At 30.4% G+C, this 6,000-nt stretch overlaps 1 non-coding gene across 1 annotated transcript; it reads right to left on the bottom strand.

The window, feature by feature from the left end:
• Positions 1 to 5,695: 5,695 nt before the first annotated feature.
• On the bottom strand, positions 5,696 to 5,769 carry TRNAN-GUU. Its single transcript has one exon. It is a non-coding gene; the product is annotated as a tRNA-Asn (tRNA).
• Between the last annotated feature and the right edge of the window lie 231 nt (positions 5,770 to 6,000).

Raw genomic sequence — 6,000 nt, forward strand, 5'->3', positions numbered from 1 at the left:
TTTTCTCATCAATTTCTTGACTCATTTATACTCATATCAATATTTTAACCTCAAAATAGTTTCTTTAAAATATAATATTATGAATATATTTCATAATTTTAGATTTTATTTGATATATTAAATAACATTATAATATGAAAGAATAATATATATATATATATATTATTGTTAGATAAAGTCAAAAAATTGGAACCAATCATTTCCATAATACTATAAATAATTATAATAAAATTAGTATATAAACTTGAATAACTCGACTCGACTCGAAAAAATTTCAAATTAAGTTTGAGTTGTATAATATGACTCGTCAACTCGAATAACTTAAAATTTTTTGACTCGACTCAATTAAATGCTCACCCCTAATTCTATAAGATTATTTTAGCGCCTGTGATAAGATTAAAGGTGATTGGGGTACCTTCAGATGATGTGTTGTGTTATACATATGTGAAAAAAGTGCTTGGAGGTTGTCATATGGGTGAGCAAAACTCGACTCGAAAAACCGAAATTGTCAACTCGATTCTATTAAAAAAAACTTGACTCGAATTGAATTTGAGTTGCAATTTCATAACTCGACTCGAAAAAATTTCAAATTCAAATCAAGTTGAAAAATGCAACTTGAATAACTCGAATTGTTTTTAGTAATTAGTGAATTTATTTTCAAGTTTGAGTATAGTCCTTGGACCTTGTATGATATATGTATATCATGTATAAAAAATATGAAGAAATATATTTGTATTGTATATATGGTTATAGAAAGCCACTTAAATTGGAATCAAATAATATTATACTATTATAAATATTTACAATTAAATTTAAACAGAAACTCGAAAAATTGACCCAACTCGACTCGATTCAAAAAAAATTTAAATCAAGTCCGAGTTGTAAAATATGACTCGTCAACTCGTATAACTCAAATTTTTTTGACTCGACTCGAAAAAATTTCAAATCAAGTCCGAGTTGTAAAATATGACTCGTCAACTCGTATAGCTCGAAATTTTTGGACTTGGCTCGATCGAACGTTCACCCCTAGTCTACGAGCGTCGCCTTAGCTGTTAACATTATCGGTGTTACCCCTTGGATGTAATATCCTAAACCGATCCGATTCGAAAGTCGAAGAATTAAAGCATTATAGGAGACCACTGAAATGGTTAACCCAAAAAAATTCTTTTAAAATCACACTAGAATCATCACTAAAAGAATTTGAATGTTTTGATTAGAAAAATAAAATAATAACTCATTTATACGTGGAAGCATGCTGCATAAGTATGGCCAAATAAAGGAAACTCGTCTTTTTCATTTAAGGCAAATGAGAATGATACTTAGAAATTGTTAAATGCAGTTTGAATTCATAGAACTTTCCCAATATTACATTTGCGCACATCTTTTTACCATTTTAAGAGAGATTCTTTCGGAGGAGAAGTCATAAAGCTTGAGCCACTGAGTGCCTAGTGCACCCACGTCATTTCAATGTTTATTATAAACAAATTCAGTGGAATTCCAAATTCTCTTGGTGAAATAGATGGTGGGTTTTCCATAATTAGTAGTCAAATTTCAATTATTATTGTAAAACAAATTCAAATAACCTTTAAAATGTTGAAGGTTATTCATGCTTAATGATTTTAAATGTGTTCAAATAAGAGTTTAATTTTTTTTAAATTAAATAATCAAAATTGTAAGCCTTTATTTAAAAATATTTTTGAAAAGAGTGGACCCCTTATTTCATCCTATTTGTAAATATTATACCTTTATTCTACCTTTTTGAAATTGTTCATATTTGCAAACTTTAAACTCTCATTTAACCATTTTTAAATATTAAAGCATTATATCATAATTAAAAGGATAGAACATTATTTGAGATTTTGCGCATTATTATTATAGTTTTAATAATGAGTGCCCTTATGCACTCTGTAAAGGTTGAACAATATATTATTTATATTTTATACTAAAAGTATATTATATTAAATAGTTGTCAACTTGGCACGAACCAACTTATCTCATTGGTTAAAGGAATCGTTGTTGTTCCTAAAGGTCACGGGTTAGAGCACCAACGGATGCAACGGGGTGATTGAACGTTCATTGTCAAATGATTGAGAGTATTTAGAACATATACTACTTTGTAATCACCTTAGCTTAATAAAAAAATAGTTGTCAACTTCAAAGTATAGGAAGAAATATACGTACTTCATTTCCCTCAAAACCTTAGGAAATCACAAAGATATGTTAATAAAAATAACCATAATTTGTCAACTAACAAATATTTAATGGAATTACATAAATTAGAAGGCATTATAATAAAAAATTGAGTTTCTAGCAACATATGAGAGACATTCTTATAAACGTTTGCGATTAATTTCTAGAATATATATAGTGTAGTTTAGCAATTTAGCATTTTTCCAAAGCAAATTAAGTAAAAGTGTGTGTATTATATATATATATATAGGGTAAAGTACATATTTAGTCACCTAATTGTCACTTTGGTTTTATTTTGGGTACTCACCAATTATTTTTAAAAATCGTACTTAAAGTTACTTTATTTCCGTTTGGTCACTCACTATTAAAAAATAATAATGGTGATCATGACGTGTCACCATAAGGTAATATCACATCATCATTGAAATAAATACAAAAATCGTCACCTCAGTAGTTCTGTTGTTATTCCTTGAGGTCTCAGGTTCGAGCACTGATAATTTCAGGGGTGTGAGTGTTCAATGTCAAATGATTGAAAGTTATCTTCGAGCATATACTATTTTGTACTTACCACGGTTTAATAAAAAAAAGTAAAGTTTTAAAAAAAAAATAATTTGATGATCAAAACGGAATCAGAATGATAGTTGGGTGACTAAATACATGGTTTACCCATATAGTTAACAAAATTGTGATATCATATACGTTCTAGAAACGTTATACAGTAAATATGGTTCGAAGATTTCCAAACCAAAAGAACATTAATATTTAATGTTAGCTACACAAAGTACTAAATTCTCTTGCATATCGGAGAGCTAAAATGTCGTGTAAGAAATTATTTGTACCATCGCCCCATGGTTCTTAAGTGGAAGAGCAGTAATCTGTACAGTTAAGGAATCTTGTATATTTAAATATTATTGTTCTTATATGACCCGATTAACTAAAGCTTCAATTACACACTAGTTATTATTCTCAACAGAGAATCTTGCTACTGACATGTAGTAATGAAGAAAAATAGACGGAAGAAAGAAAATGCACGAGTACTCATAATTCTATAATGTTATTGTTTATATATGGCATACGGGTTGATGGTTACGGTGGTTCTAGAAGTGGCAAATTAAGGCAGTGAGAATGGAAATAACGGTTCACCTCTTTTTGGAGCGGGCGAAGAGCCGTTAAATGTGGTTTTAAGTTGTTTATACGATAAACTCATCGATCTCCGCCTATGAAACTGTGCATGAAAATATGTTTTGAACGTTGAGTTAACTCGATTCACACAAATAACTCTACTATATTACATGCATTCGTCACTCATAATTCTATAATGTTATTGTTTATATATGGCATACGGGTTGATGGTTACGGTGGTTCTAGAAGTGGCAAATTAAGGCAGTGAGAATGGAAATAACGGTTCACCTCTTTTTGGAGCGGGCGAAGAGCCGTTAAATGTGGTTTTAAGTTGTTTATACGATAAACTCATCGATCTCCGCCTATGAAACTGTGCATGAAAATATGTTTTGAACGTTGAGTTAACAAGCTCGATTTCACACAAATAACTCTACTATATTACATGCATTCGTCACATGAACATAACAACATGTATAGTTATGAAGCAGTCAAAAATACATCGTCAATCACCAAACAAATAAACATCATAGTGTACTTCGGGATCACCAGAGCATCATAAGACTCACACCCCTATAGCTTACGACAAAGGTGCTTTGGATGAGATTCGTGATACATCTGCATCATGAACGTACATCCGACAGCCAAGTATCATTGGGTGAGACTTGGATCACATATGCACCAAGAACGTACACCCAACTAACCTACACCTTTAGAATATACAGATGGATCTAGGCCACACCAGTGTACTTAGAGAAAATATCCAAGGTAGTATTTAGGTGCCACGACACTAGTTTTGGAATATATTCAGATATTTCTCACACAAACAAGACAATCATTGTAAAAAGGTAACATGTGTCCTCGTCATTTTTTTCGAGTATCAAACGAAGGCATAAATCTTATAGAATCTTATCTTATAATATTCTTATACTTAATCAATCACATTAAATCAAGCTTTCATTTTCAGGCTTTTAATAGTTGATTACAATGTCTTTAGACTCCTCACTCGAGTCTCTCAATAGAGCAAGGTTCTCTAACATTTCTTTTATGATGGTACCGATACATACCCTTGAGTATTGATACCAACCTTAGTGTATTAATACTTTCCATGAGTATCAATATTAGAAAATAGCTCGAAGTTCATTTAATCAACCCTTAGTATAGATACTCTGACACGAGTATCGATACTACCCTTTAAGGTATCAATATCACCCATAAGTAATATCAACTTGACTTTCGATGTTTGATAAAAAATCACTCAGTGTTGATACCCTATCATCATTATTGATATTGTCTTATGGGTATCTGTTGAACTATGTTTTCAATCTCCTTACTCCCTAAACACAAAACCGTTCCGACCCCTCTTTGCAAATCGTTCCGGTTGTCGTTTCGAGCTTCCGAAAATCCCAACAGTAGTATCGATACTATCTTTAAGTATTTATGCTAAATTAAACCCCAAAGTTTAGAAAAATAAGCCTAGTATCAATACCAACACTATCGACATCAATAGTTGATGAATAATATCAGTATCTTATGAGCATTATATCTATACTATCCAATTGAAATCTCGAATATCGATACTCAAATTCAAAAATATCAGGTTACTTATGAGAAATTCACCAAACTCACCCCAGACATTCATCTAAAGTACTAGGGTGATATTTAAAGCTTATGGGAAAGTCATAATACATTATTTTTATGTATAGATAACACCAAATTTGTCTCAAACTATCCACAAGCAAATTGCACCCAACATGTTTCATAAACCTCTACAAACAAGCAAAGCTACAAACAATGATCTACGATAATAACTTCTCATAATATAATAATTGATATAAAATCTAAGACATTTGATATTGTTTGTATAAAGTACATTAGGAGGCACCAACTTATTGTTTTTTTCTAAGTCATTATTTTTTTTGTTACAAAATGCCACTAATGTTACCTTTGCCTATTTTAATAATCGACTGTTAAATATTTAACGATGATGCTAACGTAATTTTTTCCAATTTTCTATATCATTTTCTTTATCCTAATCAGTCATTAATGTCACTAAAGACCTCTCCATCTAATTGATCCAAATAAAATTAATAAAAATGACACTTAGGTAAAGGGAAAAAATGTTGGAAAATCATAAAAAAAAAATCCACGCTTGCATCATTTAAGATTGATGATCAAAATAGGAAAAAGTATAACATTGGTGACGTTTTTGCTACAAAAAATTAGTTTGGTGACCAGAATAGGAAAAAAAAAGGTAACATTAATGATGTTTTTATTAAAAAAATAGTTTGATAGCTAAAATAAGAAAGAAGAAATAGAATGATGACTCGTTTTAAAAATTGGGTTATTGGCCCGGTAACATTATAAATTTAAAGTAAAAAAAAACCGCTAGAAGGAGGGCTTGAACCTCCGACCTTGTGGTTAACAGCCACACGCTCTAACCAACTGAGCTATTCCAGCTGGTTGGCCTAATCTTCAAATAAAAATATCACATTTTATTGTATCTAACTGATAAATCATTTAATTTAGTAAGGCTGGATAAAAAGTGTGGAAGATTAGATTATATAATAATAAATAGATATATATCTGAATCTATAGTGAATAATAATCATAAATATTTTTATATTAAGTTTTAGATTTTTTTAATAGTAGAGAATGGGTTTTGTGGAGTAGTAATTTTTCTTCTCTTCT

This window comes from Hibiscus syriacus, unplaced genomic scaffold (genome assembly GCF_006381635.1).
Source record: "Hibiscus syriacus cultivar Baekdansim isolate YM2019G1 unplaced genomic scaffold, ASM638163v2 tig00111378_pilon, whole genome shotgun sequence".
Classification (NCBI taxonomy): domain Eukaryota; kingdom Viridiplantae; phylum Streptophyta; class Magnoliopsida; order Malvales; family Malvaceae; genus Hibiscus; species Hibiscus syriacus.